Genomic DNA, 21,929 nt, shown 5'->3' with positions numbered 1-21,929 from the left:
CATGACACAATTATTGTAATTCTTTATTATCCAATTTTTATACTAAGTAGTGACCTGGGAGAGTACCACTTTATAAGTTAGATTGATTGCCTTTATACAGTTTATGGCTTTGGTTGCTTTTTGTGTTTGATATGAACCACTTTTGCTAAGTTCATTTTTTTAAGACAGTTTATTTCTGAAGGGTTTTCCTTCAGTGGAGATTTTAATGACTGTCACATGGAGAAGGCTGGGGAGAAACAGATGCAATGCTTTAAAAAAATAATTCAGGTCTATTGCTTACATAACATGTCATACAGTGAAAAAAATGAATAAATTTCACTTATGAATAGCTTAGGAGTAAAAAAGGAGACCTACACTTAATTTTTAATAAAAATTAAGGTATAGCATTTTTTTATATAGTACCTTTCTCTGAAAAAAAAAAAGTTACACTAAGTGGAAACAGTCTGCTCATCTAAAACATTAAATTATTTAGCTCCATCAAGCACTGTTTTTAATAGTCAAATTTTAATATGTGTCCAGCTTCACCTACTGTCTACTGAACAGTATGCATTGTTTTTGCTTATTAAATAATATAAACAGCAATTTTTAGATTTCACTGTGAGAGAGAAATAATGAGAGAGAAACTTAAGCATATCTACTTAAAAATTTTTTTTACTTAAATGCCAAGAGGTAAAATAAATGCAGACTGCTACATAGACGATTTATTTGGAAGCTTTTGGTTTGTTCACTTTTAAATAAGATGCTGACGGAAATAAAAGGGCTCTGAATTAGAAGCCTATCCCTGCTACATTTTACTGGTAATACAATTTCAGAAACGTTAGCTTATTCAGCACCTACCTTTCTTTATAAAGAAAAAGGAGCTGGGCAAACATCCCTGATGATGAACTTTTCGGTAGTTTCTGGAGATTAGATACAACTATTGTTATTTTTTTCTCTTACAAACAATTTTTCCCACATGGTCCCAGGAATGTGAGATGACTTTCCTATCTCTCTCTTTCTTTCTCTCTCTCTCTTCCCCTCCCTCTCTCATAAGATTTTACTTGAGCCAAACTGATGACATGTCAAGAAGCAAGATCTCAAATGCTCCCCTTTTCCATTATTCTCTTGGTAAAAAGCCATGCTGGACATTTGAATCCTGAACTCGTCGGCAGCCGTCCGTCTCGAGAGACGATGGTGTAGCTTCTTAAGAGTCTATCTGCACCGCCGAGAATGGCTGTGCAGTCCAACTCGGAAGTGACACGGTATCTGTCTCCTCCCGTGTTGAATCGACATCTTATGATGACGCTGGAGTGTCCTCTCCAGTGAAGCTGAAGCTACAGAGCCTGGGCAGGGTGATATGGAGGGTCTGCTGTTGCCCATGCAGCAGATCCCCCCCTCTCTTCGCAGCTGAAGGGTCCAAGGGAAAGACGGAGTCAATACAGCTTGGCTTCAGGTGCGCCGCAGGAGTTGCCGGTGTTGACTACAACGTCAAACCGCCTTAGGGACTCCGGCTCCGGATTTTCTGTCGGGGTTTACTCCCTTAGCCTTTCCCCTGAAGAGGTATGCCACAAGGCAGCGGAGGTTTTTTGGAGTCAGAGTTTTCCTTCTCTGATGTGCCCTGACTGGAAGATCGAACCAGCGACACTTAGCTCGCAGGCCGACGCTCAATCCACTGAGCCAAACCAGCCAGGGCGAATCCTGAACTATTTATTTATAATAATAATAAATACATATGGGTGCCAAACTGAAAAGGGGTGTACTGGGGTGGCTTTGTGACACACCAGCTTGGCCAGGCTTAACTACATTTTCCAGTATTCCCTCTCCGTATGTTTCTGGCTAGGCTGGACTACCAGAGACATTCTTACAGGTTGGATCTTGGAAGTCAAAAAGCAGTTGTTCTGTGGTTCACATTATTGCTTACCCTGCTGCCATGGGACAGCGGCTGGGCCTACAAGTGCACCACTTTCCCCTGAATCCTCCTCCAGCTCTTGCAACTCCTGGGCTAGAAAAATGATAAAAGGGGACAACTTCTCGGGCAGGGTACCTTACACCATCAAGTCAGAGGCAGTGAGAACTGACATGGTTTCACTCTGTGCACGTGGGTTCTAACTCATGCTTGGAGTTTCCAGCTGATGCTTGCTTCTCCCTACTTTACATCTATCTTCCCTTCTAGGATGCTTTCTCTGAAGTCTTCAAGCTCCAGGATTAGGTGTGAAGACAACAGCTTTACAGTGACTTCTTAAACAGTTCCCACAGTTGTGTAAGGCTAGGTATGGTATACAGTATATATGATACACATACACATACACACAGTTCCTAGTGGGTTCTGCTTCTGTAATTGAATCCTGACTGACTATATTGATTTTATAGTTGGGTAAATATAGTATCTTCTTTGGGCTTGCATTTATAAAACTATCATTCAGAATGATACATTGTAGGTTGGTTGTGTTAATTCTGTACTTTGAAGACTAAGTCAAACTCAATATCTGAATTTGGAAGAACAGTAATCTTGACCAGATCAATAGCTTGTCCACATCTTTAAGCTTTTCACAATTGCCTAACTTATGAAATTGCTATGTGACAAAGTAAAAAAAGATAATACATGCATCCTTCTTAGAAATATGGAGGTAAGTGTCAGGAGAGATCAATTTAACCAGTTGAGTAGTTGCCTCTCAGTGGCAGGAAATAAAGATGAAATGGGGGTTGAGGGCATCAGGAGACTTTGCTTTTGGTGTAAGTCTTTTTTTAAAGCGTTACTTGAATTCCTAAATTGGTTGCATGGAATATTTTAATAAAAATAAACATTGGTTACAAGAAAGTTTTAATAAAAAGCAAGCCCATGCCACCTATTTGTAATAGGGCAGGTGATAAGCAAGAAATTGGAAAAATTATCCTTTGAGTTAGACAATAGAATTTCGTTCTGGAGATTACACTACAGGTTGACAGGAAGGTCAAGTTTGGGGAAGAATATGAAACAGTAAGATTTAAAGGGATAAGAGAATGAGCTCTTCCTTCTTTAAGAGTCATTTGCTACAAAAAGAAAACCTTGGCAACATATTCTCAGGCTTCTCTTTCCTCCCCACCTCTCTGGCTTCTTTTATCTATAGCTAGTGTACTAAATGAATCCAAACCTAAGAAGTTATTGAAACAAGGTAACACAGTGAAGCAGCTCCTTTCAGAGCTAAGTTTCACAGACTTGAGGAGTCTTGAATTCTCTTCTGGTATTGTAAAGGCCTTAAACAATAATTTTCACTGAAGAAAAAACCGACTCATCACATGGCTTGATCACATTTTAGCCTCTTTCGTTTCCTTTTCATGACTCAAGCGTTTGGATTTCAATTCCTTGCCAATGCGTCTACATCCCCAATTTGACCTTCCTCTCAGCATTAATATTTTTCACCCAAGTTCATATACAGAAAATGTTTGAGAATATCAAGACTACTTTAATTCAAGGCAATGGTGAGAAAAGCTAGGTAGTTAATTCTTCAGCAGCACCCCTCACACCCAAAGTAGATGGATGGAAAGTTTTTAAAAAGAGAAAAACGATAAGGTGGGGAGGAAAACAACAAAAAAGACGTAAGGGTGAGTTCTGGGGAAGTGGTTCTACACTGGCAGAAGAAAAACAAATTGTATTTCAGCAGCTTTACTAATCCTATATTTACTATCAATAAAACAGGTACTATCTTACTAATTCACTGATATTCATTTTAGAACTGCCTGCTTTTCCATAATATGCAGCTTATTCTTCAAATCATTTGGTAATTCCAGCCACATTAACTTCTAAGGAGTCCAGTGCAGCCCGAAATCTAAATGAAAAGTATTCTAATGCCTTCATACCTATTTTTTCCTTCTAGAGATATAAAGCCTGTCATACTTCCTCTTTTACTCACCAAGCATTTCTATGACTGCAGTGGAAGGCTGTGTACCCTGAGTCATCTGAATTGTCAGGAAGAGAGACCAAGTTCCAGACTTCAAGTTCTGGACTTTTTCCGCTGAACTCTACCACCTCTTCTCTCTAGACCCAGTGATGTACTTTCCAGATTGTGGTGCCTCCTGACTGATGATTGTTCTTCCTGTTTCCTAATTCACCAAGGAATCTCTCTTGGAGGGCTTTCCCTAGGTTGGGTTCGATAGGTTCATCAATCCCTTTGGGTACAATTCCTCAACAAATTCCTCAACGAGTTACAAATTCATTTAACACTTTCTTCCTGGCTTCTCATCAAAGGGTTGCTACCTTGGCTTCATGATCATGTTTGCAGGTTCTTCTAGAATAGCAGTTCTCCACCTGTGGGTCGCGACCCCTTTGGGGGTGGAACAAACCTTTCACAGGGTCGCCTAAGACCATCGGAAAACACTTATATAATTACATATTGTTTTTGCAATTAATCACTATTCTTTAGTTATGGTTGGGGGTGTGAGAAATGCTCACTATAAAAACCGGGACACAGGACTAGGGCAGCAAAGTGAGGCGTTTATTCACGCGTCTGCAGAGTCGGGCGCACCCTCAGCCAGGAGAATGTGCGCGCCAAGTAGACAAAGGAAACTGGTTTTATACTAATGCTATTAGCTCCCCTCCCTAACGCAGTTAGCTCCCCCTTCCTTCTCCTTCTCCCCTGTTTCTCCATTACTGGTTAATCCGGGTTCACAATCTAACATGATTAACTACTTAACTCAGGATGTGATTCGTCGTCGGCAGCCATCCGTCTCGAGAGACGATGGTGTAGCTTCTTAAGAGTCTATCTGCACCGCCGAGAATGGCTGTGCAGTCCGACTCGGGAGTGACACGGTATCTGTCTCCTCCCGTGTTGAATCGACATCTTGCGATGACGCTGGAGTGTCCTCTCCAGAGAAGCTGAAGCTACAGAGCCTGGACAGGGTGATATGGAGGGTCTGCTGTTGCCCATGCAGCAGACCCCCCTCTCTTCGCAGCTGAAGGATCCAAGGGAAAGACGGAGTCAATACAGCTTGGCTTCAGGTGCGCCGCAGGAGTTGCCGGTGTTGACTGCAACGTCAAACCGCCTTAGGGACTCCGGCTCCGGATTTTCTGTTGGGGTTTACTCCCTTAGCCTTTCCCCTGAAGAGGTATGCCGCAAGGCAGCGGAGGTTTTTTGGAGTCAGAGTTTTCCTTCTCTGATGTGCCCTGACTGGAAGATCGAACCAGCGACACTTAGCTTGCAGGCCGACGCTCAATCCACTGAGCCAAACCAGCCAGGGTTCAGGATGTGATTAACTAAGAGTAATCTAGTTATAGGTCTATCTCCAACTTATTTGCAAAGTTATCTAGCTACATCTTCCCATTTCTCTGTTTGGTAACAATATTCCTCCTTTTGATCCCAGAGATATGTGTGAGGAGCTGCAGAATGTCATTTCCTCCCCCCTTTTCCATGATTCATCTGTTAATTATCTCCTACTGGTTTGAGAGTCACTGGCTTGCTTCTTTATCCCTAACAGGAGTCACCACAACATGAGGAACTGTATTAAAGGGTTGTGGCATTAGGAAGGTTGAGAACCACTGTTCTAGAACCTTGGACCTGAAGACAAGCTCATTTATGGGACTGTGTATTCTCTTAATGCCTTCTCACCTACCTTGCAGTTTAATTCCCTCCTAGAGGTATTTGTTTAAAATCCCCTTGGTTTGAAATCACTTTTTCCAAGACAGCAAGTCAAGAGGTTGGCACACAATGAAAGGTTTCGACGGTTGTCTTTGTTGCTGACTCAAGGATACCACCTCGCCTTGCCCTGTGAATATGAAACCGGAAGAGCAGGTGCTCGTGCTGCCTCTCATCTCCCAGACCCAATAAGCAGACAGGGATTGAATCTTTATGGGCGCTTCATTCAGATGGTTGGCGATCTGAGACGACAGTGGGTTTGTACCCTAATAGAGTGTCTTAAATTCCAGTATAAAATGGGCCCTTTTATAAGGAGAAGAGTAGGTAAGGGGGTTGGAATTTAGGGGAAAAGGACAATTGGATAAAAGCTGCAGTGTCCTTTCATCTGAGTCCTGGGTGGTGATCCCTGGGCTGTGGTCTTGGTGTCCTGGGCAGCGCTCACCCTGGAGTACCCCATCAACTCTGAAATAATTTCTTTGTACTTTCAAATTACATGTCAATAAAGCTGGGATCTCTCCAATGGCAGAATAACTACTGGTTTTAAAATATTACAAGACATTGATATGAGAACAAGTCCTGATGGGAGACTCAAACATGAATATTTTAGTTTCAGGTAACAGCTAATGTGTTCAGCAATCGATGTGTGTAAAAAGCTATTGTTTCAGGAATGAAGGTCTGACCCACCTTGACCCCAGGAGACCATCAGCAGGTCCACCTTTGTGCCTCAGGAGGACTGCAGACAATCAGGACGGTATCTGAGCCATTGGACTCCAGGGTGACCACCGCCCAGGACACAGATAAAGAATGCTGCAGCTTTTATCTAATGATCCCATTAACCTTTTATCTGAATTCCAACCCCCTTACCTACTCTTCTCCTTATAAAAGGGCCCATTTATACTGGAATTTAAGATGGTCTGTGAGGGTACAAACCCACTGTCTTCTCAGATCTCCGACCATCTGAATAAAGTGCCCAGAAATATTCAATCACTGTCTCTGTTTATTGGGTCTGGTAGGTGACAGGCAGCACTGACACCAGCCTTACCGGTTTCAGTCCTAGCTTTTTGAAAGTGTGTGTGTGTGTGTGTGTGTGTGTGTGTTTGGACTAGGGTATGTTGAAGGTGAAATGAGTGCTGGACAGATTATCCAAAATCAATGATTGCATCAGACAAGCCATTAAGAAATAAGAGGATATGTTACTTGCTGGCTCCTCATGTGATGTGGGTCCATTAACCCTTTGAGTGCCAACATCGCTGTGAGCGATGCTGACAAATTTTCCCAAAAGTGCCAGGGTCACTCACAGTTACACTTTTTTTGGTGGCTATAAATGTAAATAACCAGGGAACAATTCATATTTTGTTTTGTTCTCTTTTTTGTACCTCAGGTTATATATTGATATAATTTTTTCTCATGTTGATCCAAATATCGAATTATGCATGATATTCAAAGGGTTAATTTTGCACTATAGTTCAGTAAACTAAATGAAAGACAGAAGCCTTGTTTCCACATTCGGAAGTATTCCCCAGATGTTCTACAAAACTTTTGCATTAAAATATACGATTCAGTGGGTCACGCAGACAGCAGTGTCATGGCATTAGCAACATGAGAACAGTGGGCAGGGGCATCTATGGAGGTTGCATAAGGCCATGGCCATGAACAACATACTGAAATGTGAGAAGATGACCATGTTCTCCAGAGCATCAGGCTGCCAGAGGGGCTATTGTTCAACACGAGCAAAATGGAGCAATGAGGCTCGGTTTTCTACCTGGTTAAAGGGCACTGTGCTCAGCTCAAGGGATGTGAAAAGGCCCTGTGCTATACGCAAGGTCTGCTGCTGGCAGAGCAGCCAGGCTAGGGAGCTGAAGGGAGGAGAAAAGTGTCTCTGTTCTTCCTTTGTCATCTCCTGTCCCCTCACTCCTCACCCTCCCTTTCTCTATCCCCACCCCCATCCCAAGTCCCCCTGAATTCGTGGTTATTAAGATCCCTCCCCTCCTCTTGTGTTTTGACTCTTTCAGGCTCTTTTTAATGAGCTTCCTTCAAGCAGTTCGCCCTCAGAATCCCCTGCCCTGACCACCAAAAGCCTTACTAATAAGATTTAGGAGATAGCCAAGTCAAATGAATTATCAATTATCTCTCAGCATGGATTATTTCTATATATGAAAAAAAATTAGTCTAGTTCATATTGATTCTTAACAGCATTAATTTTGTAACTTCAATTTTTAAAACCAATTACTTAAATGTTGTCACTGCTCTAATAATGTCACAGTATGATGCAATATAAAGTAAGGACCAGATGATACTTATGCAGGTACTTGTACCAGGGATGAATCCACTGGGGCCCTGTGTGAGGCGGTAAGAAACTTAAGGAGACCTCTGAATGGGCAAAAAGGGGCAAAGATTATGACACAAGATCCTTTGATCTTTAGATCAGTACTACATTTCAATTTGGTGGGAAAATCACCCTCACACCCAGGTCTTCAAATTAATAATTTCATGGTGTCAATGATACACTTAAGCTTAAGAAATCAGGGAGAGAAGTTTGAATCCTGGTTCTCCTTCTTCTTACCGTGTGTGATTTTGCAAAAGTGGGGCTACATTTGCTGGGAGAATTAAATGAGCTAACCTGACAAGGGCCAGACAGAGTTTAATGAAGGTTAGCCTTCTCCCCCACCCTCTTTAGCCCTTTGCTTGACAGTTGGAGCAAACCTGGATTGCACAATTCCCTAATTCCCAGATCACATCAAGGAAGGGAGAAAAGTAGTCAAATATATCAGGAATTTAAACTCCTAGTTTATTTCCCTCTGGGCTCAGTCATCTTATCACTGCTGGTATAATTCTTAAAACCTCTCTGGAACTCAGTTCATTCCTCAGTGGCATAAGGCAATAAGAATCTATGCTCTTAAGAAATAGATAAGAGACAATTTACATTTATAAAATACAATGTTACCCAAGGATAAAAATGTGGAGTCAAAACACATTTTCAGTAAATGCCATTATTGGATAGGGCAGTGTTTTCCAAAACGTGGGGTGTGCATTGCTGCAGCATAAAATGGCTTAAAATACACAAAAAGTTATCCCCTTTTCAAGTCTTTGACTACACGAAGACGTAATTCTCATTTTGGGTCTCTGACACATGCTTATTTCTCTCTTTAAAGACAGTAAGCTTCAGGCTCCATGCCTTCAGAAGAGAAATAATTAAGTGGAATTTAGAAATATTTCCCAAGTTTTAATTTTGATGTTTATCTTCTTATGATATCAAACAATATTGATTTTCCATTTATGAAATTGGCAAAAATTTTTCTTCTTAGAATGAATTAAAGTTTTAAATACATTACATATTAAAATTTTTAATTAAAAAATGAGTTAAATAAAAATATTAAGTACGTACTAATACAATGTGGATTCAGGCAAATTGAAAAGACAGTTTGCAAATAACTGAAGTTCAGGAAATAGTGGCCTTGCGGGTGGGGAGTCGGAATACCTGGCTTCTAGTCATGTCTCTGGTAGTAACTTACTGTGTGACTTTGCTGAAGTTACTTGAACCTCTCTAGGTTTCAGCATCTTCATCTGGAAACTAGCAGGGTTTGCTTAGGTGGTCTCCAGGGATCCTTCTGGTTCTAATAGCCTATAATTTGAAGCAGATGATTAGGGCCTTTTCTGTTCCTTTGGCTAAGAATCAATGGCTCTGTCTTTCTACCCTATATTCTCTCCATACCCACCCCCTTCGGGCATTTTGATATTTAATCCGGAAGAAATATGGATCTCCTTTCTATTAATATTTATAAATTTGACTAGCACATACGTTATTCCCAAAATGCAAAATGAGGGAAGGAATCTTTGTAATAGAAAGAATACTGGATTTTGAGGGAAATGACATTCATTTTGGCCCGAGCTTTGCCATTTACTGACAATGTGATCTTAGGTAACCTTAAATTCCCTTTAGTACTAAAATTCTATGAAATGCAAATGAGCCAATAAAAAGGAAATAAATCAGCTGAGAGTTCACCTCTTTTCCTTTCTAATTGAGGTAGTTACCATCACACAGTAATATCAGCTCCAAATTGAAAGGAGCTCTTCATTTAAACCCTCATTTTGATAGCAGCATGGCATTTGGGAAATGGTACGTAATTAATAGATATTTAATGAATAAATGAAGAGTGGCTTCTCATGAACAAGAGGCTGAGAAGAATCACATTTTGTTGGGTAAGAAATTAGTTCACAGGGAGTTAATTGAGCACCTAGTATTTGGCCACTATCTTTGCCAGGCATACTTTTTTATTTTCCGTAAAGAACAACATAAAACCTTTTGCAACAGCATGGATGGGCCTGGAGAGCATTATGCTAAGTGAAATACTCCAGTCAGTGAAAGACAACTACCATATGATGTCACTTATATATGGAATCTAATGAACAAAAACTAATGCACAACACAGAGACAGAGGCATAGATACATGGAACAGACTGATAGCTGTAGGAGTGGGGAGGTGGGGACTGGAAGAAAGAAGATGAAGGGATTAGCCAAAGAACATATATGCAAGACCCATGGACAGGGGCCTGGAGGTGGGAAGAAGCTGGTGGAGGTGGGAAAAGTGGGGACAAGTTGAATAGTGTAAACAATAGAAGTAAAGAAAAAAAGACATGACCTCTGTCTTCCATTAGCTTATGGCCCTTCGGGGGAGATGACACATAAACAAATAACTACATTATACTAAAAGAACCCTGGCTGGTTTGGCTCAGTGGATTGAGCGTCGGCCTGCGAGCTAAGTGTCGCTGGTTCGATCTTCCAGTCAGGGCACATCAGAGAAGGAAAACTCTGATTCCAAAAAACCTCCGCTGCCTTGCGGCATACCTCTTCAGGGGAAAGGCTAAGGGAGTAAACCCCAACAGAAAATCCGGAGCCGGAGTCCCTAAGGCGGTTTGACGTTGCAGTCAACACCGGCAACTCCTGCGGCGCACCTGAAGCCAAGCTGTATTGACTCCGTCTTTCCCTTGGATCCTTCAGCTGTGAAGAGAGGGGGGGTCTGCTGCATGGGCAACAGCAGACCCTCCATATCACCCTGCCCAGGCTCTGTAGCTTCAGCTTCTCTGGAGAGGACACTCCAGCGTCATCGCAAGATGTCGATTCAACACGGGAGGAGACAGATACCGTGTCACTCCCGAGTCGGACTGCACAGCCATTCTCGGCGGTGCAGATAGACTCTTAAGAAGCTACACCATCGTCTCTCAAGACAGACGGCTGCCGACATGTACGACTAAAAGAACCAGAGTGCAATAGGAACAATGCTGAGCTTCCGATGAGCAGAACTGTGCCTCCTTCTAATTCTTCCACTACCTAGCTGTATGAATGTGACAAAGTCACTTGTACAATTGAAGATCAGTTTCATCACCTGTGAAGTAAGTTTACACTGGATGTTCTCCAAGGTTCCTTTCAGCTATGAGTCTGAAAATGATTCTACACCTCTGAGAAATTAGTTTAAATACTTAGTCTTATATATATTGAAGGTAATCTTTTCAGTACACATATTTTTCCATGTAAAGCTAATAATGAAAGTCACTAATAAGTTTTTTATTGGCTTCAATCTACAATTGCCTCAATGTTTGAATTCTCCTCCTATTAGTAAACTTTCTAATTTGATTTCTCTTTATTTTTGTATAGGTAGTTATGTTACAGAGCAAAAGGGGGTTCTTTCACGTGGCGCCTTGGTGTAAAACCCAACAACTATTGTTGAAGAAAACAGGTCTTTATTTACAATATTCCAACCTGGGGAGGACAGTGAGCACTTCAGCTCAGAGCCCTGTTCTCCCATGGTGTTACAGAACCCCTGGGCTGCTCCAGTTGAAAACAAACCCACGGGTTCTTTAGTTAGGGGCCCGATTGCCCGCCGCCAAAATTATAACTCTCAATACCAGAGTTTAGCGAAAAGAAAAAGAATTGTTTATTTAAGTTATATAGATTTAGTTATTTGCGGATTTCTGTTAAGTCTTACGCTCTTTAAAATACCCACAAACACATATCCTTGCCTCCCCCCTACCAAACCGAGCCAGTTTTTAGGAAGGTCAGAAACACAGTTTCCCTACTTTCCAAACACAGTTCAGCTTTACCAGCAGCTGCCAATCATTCAATCCTGATTGGGGAGGTCCTTTCTGTGCTGTGGCGCCCTCCAGCTCTCAATGCAGGACCGCCTGGATTCTCAGCCTCCTTGTAAACTGCCTTCTTCCTGCAAACCGCGTGGATCTCTTCTCCTTCTCAAAACCGCATGGCGAGAGCCTCTTAAAGCAGCCTGGAGACCCCTTCTCCAAGCCACATGGAGAAGGCCCCTTCACCAAGCCATGTGGAGGGAGCACACGAGAGAGCGAGAGCGAGCGCGCGAGTGTGCCAGAGAGAGTCAGAGCGCCAGAGCCAGAGCCAGAGCACGAGCCAGAGAGCGAGAGTCCCAGAGTGAGAGCACAAGCGAGAGCCAGAGAGAGTCTGAGAGGGAGAGTCTGAGCTAAATTGTCTGCAGCTGCTTATATATCCCTGACTGCGTCTGACGCAGTGGGTGTTGCAAACAGTTCTGACCATTCACAGACCCTTACGTAGGCTCTGTGTGCTTTTCATACCGTCCCCTGGTTCAAGACTCCTCCCATCTGCCTGAGGCTTTGGATGCATTAAATCCATTTGCATATAAGAAAGACACTAGCCACCAGCCTCAGTCATGTGGAGGCATTCTAAAAGCTGCTTCCTTCTCCCCATCCCCCAGCTGCAAGCTCTGGGGATTTTTGGACTCCCTTGTTTCTGTAACAATGGGACCCAGCATTTTCCTTGCTCCCCAAGAGGGTAGAAGCCAAAACCACGCCCAGAAGTTCCCCATCCCTTATCTGTCAGCTGTCTCCTTCAGGGTCTGGGGTACGATGTCATCAGCCTCCATATAACAGTCCAGGAAAACATGTGCTTTGCCCTTTCAAAGCTGCACGGAGTTCCTTTCTCCCTTTCAAAGCAGCATTGAGTTCCTTCTCTGCCCTCCTTGCAAACTGCGTGGATCTCCTCTTCTCAAAACCACATGAAGATCTTCCTGCAAGCCACGTGGATGTCCTCTCCTCTTCTCAAAACCGCATGGAGATCTTCTCCTTCCTGCAAACCCTGTGGATCTCTTCTCTCCTTTCAAAAATGGTTGCCGCCTATTTTACATCCCTGACTGCGTCCTCTGATGCAGTGGGCATGGTAACCAGTTCTGACCATTCACAGAACCTTGCACAGGCTCTGTGTGCTTTCTGTACCATTCCATGGTCAAAACCCCTCCCACCTTCCTGGGGCCTTGGAAGAACCAAAGCCATTTGCATGACTGAGACACTAGCTACTAGCCATAGTCATGCAAAGGCATCTTAAAAGCTGTTCCCTTTTCTCCATCCCCCAACTGAAGGCTCTGGGGATTTTTGGACATCCCCACTCTGTAACAATTATAGAAACAGTTGCTTTCTAAATTAACCTCAAATACCCTATTAGTAAGTTAAATGAAAGATACAATTCAATTCCACTCAACACACATCTATTGAACATCAGTTATGCGCAAAGCCCTAAAAATGATTCCAAGATAAAGTAAGGTCATGGCCCTTAGGAACCTACAACTAAATAGAGAAAAGGAAACATTTCCATTATATTGAGGGTATTTACTTCATAGAAAGGAAAAATACAAATTCAGAAAGCAAAACAATAAGCAAGATATAAAAGAAATAATGTGGAGGAGTGTTGGAAATCAGTCAGAAATTCCTCAGCCTAAAAAAACTGACCTATAAACTAGCAAGTAAAGGCATCAACAGGAAGATCTCACATTCAAGCCCATTCTGTACAGAAGGACAAGATGGGCTTAGTGGGAGCCAGAAGTTCGAGAGGGGTGGAGTTAGCCTGTGACCTGTACCCTGGAGTCTCTGGGCCCCCTGGAAAAAGATTCAAATTCCAGCTAATGTGGTTGCCCCTCCCCGTCCCGCTCCCCCTCCCCCACCCCCAAGAAGGTAGAAAGAGCTGATCAAAAAGCCAAGCAGCAGGAAGCAGTTCACAAACAAGAAACAAAATAATAGAGGGGGAGGCCAAGTAAGAGAAATCTCTGCATTTTGTGTAGCACCTGAAGAATAATTTTCTTTCCCCTCATCATCTATATAATGGTCACAGATAAAAAAAAAAATTCAGAAAAATGAAAATTCAAAGCTGTAAAAAATGATTGATAGGAGGAAAATCCCCATTATAGTGTGGAATATTCCATTTTGTACAGATTTCTCCAGAAGGTCAAGGACTGAGCTAAAGGAAACAGCCAGCACGTGACTGCCCTGAGTTTAGGGGTAAGGAGAGGAAGGGGATGGAGCTGGGTTAGCACAACAATAAGCACAGGGAAGCAATCCTACTGTTACAGAGTGAAAGGGGGTTCTTTCACATGGCGCCTTGGTGTAAAACCCAACAACTAGTGTTGAGGAAAACAGGTCTTTATTTACAATATTCCTACCTGGGGAGGGCAGTGAGCACTTCAGCTCAGAGCCCTTTTCTCCCACGGGACCAAGCACTTCCCTTGCTCCCCAAAAGGCTAGAAGCCAAAACCATGCCCAGAAGTTCCCCATCCCTTATCTGTAAGCTGTCTCTTTCAGGATCTGGGGTGCGATATCATCAGCATCCGTATAATAGTCCAGGGAAACATGTGCATGTTGCACTGGATCACCCATTGGTTCTCTCTCTAAAACCACATGGTGCTCTCTTTCTACCTCCTTGCAAACTGCATGGAATTCCCTCTCCAAAAGTGGCTGCCGCCTTATTTTTAAATCCCTGACCCTGGCCTGTGATGCAGTGGGCGTGGTAACCCATTCTGACCATTCACAGAACCTTGCGTAGGCCCTATACGCTCTTTCCTCACCATTCCATGGTCAAAACCCCTCCCATTTCCTTGGGGACTTAGGAGAATCAAACCATTTGCATAACTAAGACACTAGCTACCAGTCATAGATATGCAAAGGCATCTTGAAAGCTGCCCCCTTCCCCCCATCCCTCAACCCACAAGCTCTGGGGGTTTCAGGGGCACCCTGCTCTGTAACACTACAGAGCAATCCTGCAGTGGTCTCCTGCTTACTCTTTGAGATATAATAAATTCCTACGAGCTGTCAGGGGCATTCTGACTCAGACATAGATGCAGAAACATCTAGACTGGCTGCACCATTTTCCATACTTTTGAGCAATTTCAGGTATAGTTGTAAACTAGGATCAAATTATACATCTTTGAAAACCCAGTGCTAACATTCTGCTCATACCACACTCTTAAAACACCCCATAAAATACGTGAAATCAGGAAGAGAAGTGAAAAATAAGAGCATGATATAAGTAGACGTTTCATCCCCAGCGAGACTACCACAGACAAAAGAGGTGGGTACCGGAATTTTTCTCTGGGACCTATTATTTTTCAGCATGTTCCAGAATTATAAAGGTATCTATTACTGTTTATTTTTAATTATTTTCAATATTTTTAAAGAGTATGTATTTATTTGCTTTATAAGAGGAAGGGGAAGGGACGGAGAAAGAGGGAGAGAAATATCGATGTGAGAGAAACATCAATCAGTGTACCTCTCATATGCACCCCAACTGGGGCCAAACCCACTACCCTGGCATGTGCCCTGACTGGGAATTGAACCAGCGATCTTTCGTTTTGCAGGAGAGCACCCAACCAACTGAGCCACACCAGCTGGGGCTCTATTACTGTTTACTTATGAACATGTTTATGTGTCTAAATGATGCCTGTCCTGCTAAATCCTGAGCAAATTCCATACTATTCAATCTAGAATCCCAGACTTAACTCCACAAATCCATGATTAGAAACTCCAGCCTTTGTACCTAAGCCCTGAATAATTTCTGATGAAGTTTTAGGCTTCGCCTAAGACTTAGCCTGGGGGGAAGATGTAGTAACAATAACAATAGCAGAGAGGTCCAAAAAGTAAAAACAAATATCAAACAAGCCACTCTCCTTCCTATTGCTTAAGCCATGCAGGCTTTCCAGGCTGTTCCTAACTTTTGTGTCTGGTCTTGGTGGATACAGAGTGAAAAAAACTATGGCAATCTTTTTCATCTTTGAAATTTAACCACATTAGGGAACAATAAAATATTTGGCATTCTGGAATGTTGTGGCTTTTTTTTTTTTTTTCTTTTCCTGATGGTGGTGCTGGCTTCAAACCCCTGTTGCAAAATTTATTAGTTTAAAAAAAAAAATCTTAGTCATGTTTGGTCATTGTTTTAAGTAAATATTGCTTCCCTTTAGTTATAGGAAGGAGGCGCATTATGCTCTCACCAAGACAAAGATTTAGAAATAAGATCCTGCAGGAATTCCTATTTAGAGATTTGTTTGTAACTTCAGAGACCTGTATTGATGCATATCTTAACAGCAATCCACTTGAATTGCTCTAACCTCTGGTGAATATTGATTCTCCCAAAAAAAGGGTCATGTCTGTGAACTGAATGGATGTCCATATGAGTAATGAAAAGTTAATTATAGGAGAAGTCCACCATTCTGTGCTATTATTATGAATTCTGGGGGAGGAAAGGAAGTTCACTTTCAAATGAAGTTAAGGTTATCTAGAATAATGTGGTGAAAGAGTTTTTTTAAAATCAATATAGGAAAATATTATTTTATAATATTAAAGAAAAAAGGCAAGACAAATTTTTATTATACTATACTCCCAAATGCTAATTATTTACATATACTTGGTTATACTTTCCTTGAACAAAAGATTTTATTTTATTTTAAAGATTTTATTTCTTTTTAGAGAGAAGGGAAGGGAGAGAGAAAGAGAGGGAGAGAAACATCAATGTGTGGTTGCCTCTTGCGCACCCCCAACTAGGAACCTAGCCTGTAACCCAAGCATGTGCTCTGAGTGGGAATTGAACTGGTGACTCTTTGGTTCACGGGCTGGTGCTCTATCCACTGAGCCACACCAGCCAGGACATTTTAATCATTATTACGCTCCTTCTCTTATGCTTAAGTACCTCCCTGCCAGTATAAGAAAATGGTATAGAAAAGAAAAAACAAACACCGTTAAGAGGTATAACTACATGAAATGCCAGACTGTTAATACAACATTTTGTTGAGATGTGAGAAAACAGAATATAAGGGAGGGTGCAAATTTTAAAAAAATTGTATGTCAAGATAGCAAATGTTGGTTCAAAATTTTCAAATAAATATCTACATAAAAATTATGAGTAAATCAGTCTTAGATAACTACACAGCAGCAATGTTTTCTGAATAAGCCGAAAATGAAATTCAAATGAACAACTTTTTTAGTCATAGGGTCAGCTTTGTTTTGAAAATGAATGCTTTTATTTATTATTTTGATTATACCTATATTTAATGCTATTTTTATGGCTCTTTGTCAATTCCTTATTTTTTTATGAGAAGTTGATCTTTCAATTTTATGGTTATCTGTGACTGCTACATATAAAAATAATATCTAACATATAGCTGACACTTAGTGTCTGACATTGTGTCAGACCCTGTTCTAAATGTTTTTTCTATATTAACTCAATCCTTAAAACCAGGAAGTAGGTATTATTACTATTCCTGTTTTATAGATGAGAAGACTGAAGCATAGGTAGCTAAATAATTTGCTCAAGGACACACGGCTAGTAAATTTTAAAAAGACTAGAAAGAAATACACGAAAGTGGTTTTTCTCAAGGTATGGGTTTATAAAGGATTGTAAAGAAAGATGACATGATAACACCTTGAACTAAGGACAGTGGCAGCTCAGCTGGAAAAGAGAGGACAGACTCCAGAACAGTTTAAGTGAAAATATTGGCAGACTTCTGGTCAAGATGGAGGCATAGGTAGACACACTTCGCCTCCTTGTGCAACCACAGAATGAATTACAATTATATCTTCAAAACAAATAACAACCAGAACTGTCAGAAAATCGAGCTATATGGAAGTCTGATAACTGAGGATTTAAAGAAGCCACATTCATCCAGATGGGTAGGAAGGGCAGTGTCACAGAGATGGAACAGAGAGGCAGTGTGGCTCGGACAAGTGGCAGCAGCAGCAGAATGGACAGTTCCACATTCACATGTGGAGGATAAAAATTGGGAGGGATACCCTGGTGTAGGGAACCACTCCTTGTGGTTTCAGGAATTGTAACCCCAGCCGTGAGCCTGACTGCCTCCCCCACCCCCCCTGGCTTGTCTTTAAGTCTCAACAGAAGGCTGTGTGGGAGACATGACTGAAAACCATTCAGAGGGTTTCCATGGGAATTGGATTTAAAGAATGCTTATTATGCTTTAGAACTTGCTCTGCTTTTCTTATCTCTTAGTTAAGTATAAACAATCTCTAGCAAGGAATGTATGAAACCTTGCACCTAATACCAGTGTGGTGTCAAGATGTTTAATAGACCCTGACACAGACTGGTCACTGTGCCCTCTATATTGGTACTTGTAATCTGTTATTGTCAAATGTAATCCAAGTGCCGTGGTCGTGAAACCTCTGCTGAACAAAGTAGTTTCCAACTGAACCAGGGCATTGAGGCAGCTCAGCCTCACCCTGGGAGCGAGCAATCCCAGCCCTGGGCCAGACAGCACAGCCCAGGGTTCCAGCATGAGGAAGATAAACCCCCATTACCCTTGGCTGTGAAAACCAGTGGGGTTTGGGGAGGCAGAAGAAACTGCTGGATTTTTGTAATTTAAAGGGCCTGCATGGTCTTAGAATGTACTCAAACCCTAGGACAGAAGCTGGAAGGGTGCCGGTTGCATATGGGAAGTGGGTGAAGTGACTGGAAGTGGGGTGAGAGCTGGGCAAATTGCCAGAAGCTAGGCAGTGGCATTGTCCCCTATCTGAGCCCCACCACCACAAACAGAGCCACAAAGCAGTGAAGTGGGTGGCCCTGCCCTGGAAATTACCTAACACCCCACCCCACACAATTTACTGGTGTCTTTACTACAAATGCCACCCTACTGAGACAGGGAGTCAAAGCAGCTCTACCTAATACACAGAAACAAACACAGGGAGGCTGCCAAATCAGGGAGGCAAAGAAATATGGACCAAATGAAAGACTAGAACAAGAAATAAACAAAAGAAATAGAAATAAACAAAAGAAAAATAAATCAACAAAACGGAGATAGCCAACCTATCAGATGCAGAGTTCAAAACACTGGTGATAAGAATGCTCAGAGAACTCATTGAATATGGCAAAAAAAAAAAAAAAAAAAAGGAATGAAGGTTACACAAAGTGAAATAAAGTAAAATATACAGGAATCCAACAGTGAAGGGAAGGAAGCTAGGATTCAAATAAACAATTTGGAACAAAAATAAGAAATAACATTCAACCAGAATAGAAAGAATAAATAAGAATGAAAAAAAATATAAATGAGGAGAGGCTTAGGAACCTCTGTGACAACTTTTAACGTACTAACATCCAAAGCATAGGGGTGTCAGAACAGGGAGAGCAAGAAATTGAAAACTTATTTGAAAAAATGAAAGAAAACTTCCCTAACTTGGTGAAGGAAACAGACATGCAAGTCCAGGAAGCACAGATAGTTCCAAAAAAATTGGACCCAAAGAGGACCATACCATGACACATAATTAAAATGCCAAAGGTTAAAGATAAAGAAAGAATCTTAAAAGCAGCAAGAGAAAAGAAGAGACTTACCTACAAAGGAGTTCCATAAACTGTCAACTGATTTATCAAAAGAAACTTTGCAGGCCAGAAGGGACTGGCAAGAAGTACTATTCAAAGTGATGAAAAGCAAGGACCTACAACCCAGATTACTCTATTCAGCAAATCTATCATTTAAAATGGAAGGTCAGAAAAAGTGCTTCCCAGACAAGGTAAAGCTAAAGGAATTCATCATCAGCAATCCATTATTACATGAAATGTTAAAGAGACTTATTTAAGGAAAAGAAGATCAACAGTATGAACATCAGAATAACACAAAACTCACAACTATCAACAATCGAATCTAAAAAACAAAAACTAAGCAAACAACCAGAACAGGAACAGAATCATAGGTATGGAGATCATTTGGAGGGTCATTACTGGGGTGTGGGAAGGAGGATAAAGGGGGAAAGGTACAAGGATTAAGATGCAAAATTGGCAGGTACAAAATAGGGTAAGTTAAGAATAGTATAGGAAAGGGAGAAGCCAGAGAATTTACATGCACAGTCATGGACATGAACTAAGGTGGGGATAGGGGGGATTGCTGGTGGGAAGGGGGTTACCGGGCAGAGGGAAGCAAAGGGGTAAAAATTGGGACAACTGTAACAGCATAATCAATAAAATATACTTAAAAAAAAGAAAATACTGGCAGAGTTTGTGGATTGACTGATTCCATGTGGGGTTGGGAGGGAGGGAGAGGAGGCGAAGAATACTCCCGCCTCTGGCTTGGGGGACTGACTGGGTGGGCGTGATCACTAAAGTAGGGAATATGGAAGACTGGAGTAACTCTTCTAGAGAAGAGTATGTGCCCAGTTTTGACCTGTTGAGCTTTACTGTGAAGTATTTAAATATGTGAATTTTAAGCTCAAAAAAGAAGTGAGATCTTCACACACAGCTTGTACTTAAACCCAAAAGAGAGGTTGCCATAAGCCAGGAAGAGCATGGAAGCAGGAAAAAAGCTGTGGGCCAAGGATTAATCTTTGGAGAATTTCAACTTCATGTGATATGCAAGAGATAGGACAGCTATTCCAATTTAACGTTAAGATTAAAAAAATAAATATGAAATGCAGGACATTTATTTGTTTTTCAAGCTAGGTCTCGTTTATGAGAGAAAAGGTAGCATCGAAGCAGGTAGGACAGGGCATCAGAGGAGTTTGGGTGCAAATCTGGCACTTTGCCACTTAATAGCTCTGACTACTGTTAAGTTACCATCTGTAAAAATGTGAATAATTAATACACTACTTATAGTATTGTGGGTATTAAATGAGTTAATCCACAAAAGCATTTATATGGCACAGTGTCTAGCATGTAGGATGGATTCAATAAATATTCTATATATCACTGAGTACACAAATCATAAAATTATTTTTCATTCCACGTGTTTTGCCAGTTGAGAAAATGATCAGGAAGTCCGCTGGTTAGCAGAAATAACTAGACTACAGTGGCATTTAACAATTGTATGAAAACTCCACCAAAATAATTCGCAGACGTTCAAGAACCAGTATTTTTCCATGAACTTGTATGATATAGTAAAAGTAAACAGAGGTAATAGCAGTTAGTTAAAAGAATTAGAAATGCTGGTTTATGAGCCACAAGACTAAATTAAAATAATTTTTGTTCTACTCTAAATATTTAACAAGTAGCCCCAGTGTCTGGCATAGAGTAAGCAGTTAAATATGTTGACTGAATGCAGCAAAGTGATTAGTTAAAAAAAGGAGGGGAGATAACTTTTTTGTATCTGCTATTAGACATTTCACTATTGAAATTATCACTCATGCAATGAAAAAGAAATAGACACCATACGTGTTGTCATTTGAAATCTCGAGTTTGGCCATGCACTTCTCCCAGCCGTATCACCCGCATTTTTGAAATTCCCAGCCTTAGATGGCCTCCTTTAGTACCAAGTTTCCAGTACTCCCAAGGGCCCATTAAAATGCAGATATGTTCTTCGTAAATGGGAACCAAGCTGGCTTCTGACAGACAAGGCACATTTAGCAGCCCTGCTGTGTAAACAGCTGTCTCCCGGAGGCCCAGACCCCGGGCTCAGGGAAGGGCCGCTTCTGAGCTGACAAGGTGGGGTCAGCCTTGGCCTGAGGCCGGAGCACCGCGGATCACCAGTCTTGCTGCAGCCCCGCTGCAGGGACCAGCCAGGACAAAGGCAGCCCAGGGAGGTCCGGTGGTGCGGCGGGATGCCGTCTTGCCCGGGCTTCCCTGTTTTTCACGACCCGTCAGTCTCGGTCCTTCCTAGAACCCGCTGGCTCTAGTCAGAACCATCGTGGCCTGACGAGTGGGTGCATAGCGCTGTTCATTCTAACCTTATTCTTTTCATCAGTGTAACAAACCTCCAGTTCCCCAGCACATGGGGCTGGGGAGGTGGCCAAATTAGAATAAAAATCTGAAGCGTCTTTTACAGTTCAGCTAGTTTAAATTCCATGCACTCTTTAAGATGTGAGCTAACCTGTATTATACAATTCACGGTTTGCTTTTCAAAGGCACTTCAACTTATGAATACCATGCTAAGGGGCCCCCGCTGGGAAAACCCGACTTAAACGCCCACCCAGTCGGCTCCTACTCAGAGTTCCGGCCTCGGCCAGGCAGGGTCTGCAGCTGCAACTCCGCCCACGCCTCCCCCGCTCTTCCTGCTTGCAGGGAACCGATCCCGTCTGACAACGCACTCGCGCAACCTGCGGGAGGGCGGGGCC

The 21,929-nt window shown here is 41.9% G+C and overlaps 1 long non-coding RNA gene across 2 annotated transcripts in view; it reads right to left on the bottom strand.

Moving 5' to 3' along the window:
* The window catches only part of LOC149997994 (uncharacterized), a 61,914-nt gene extending 40,021 nt beyond the window's left edge, over nucleotides 1-21,893 (bottom strand). The window contains exons 1-2 of one of the 2 annotated variants that reach the window (XR_016514290.1): nucleotides 21,785-21,893; nucleotides 9,101-9,210 (exon numbers count right to left, since the gene is read on the bottom strand). This is a non-coding gene — a long non-coding RNA (uncharacterized LOC149997994). The remainder of the gene's footprint in view (nucleotides 1-9,100; nucleotides 9,211-21,784) is intronic. The other variant, XR_016514289.1, reaches the window with a different exon arrangement.
* Between the last annotated feature and the right edge of the window lie 36 nt (nucleotides 21,894-21,929).

This window comes from Furipterus horrens, unplaced genomic scaffold (assembly GCF_987537825.1).
Source record: "Furipterus horrens unplaced genomic scaffold, mFurHor1.1.pri manual_scaffold_11, whole genome shotgun sequence".
NCBI lineage: Eukaryota > Metazoa > Chordata > Mammalia > Chiroptera > Furipteridae > Furipterus > Furipterus horrens.
This window is presented reverse-complemented; position numbering and strand designations above follow the sequence as displayed.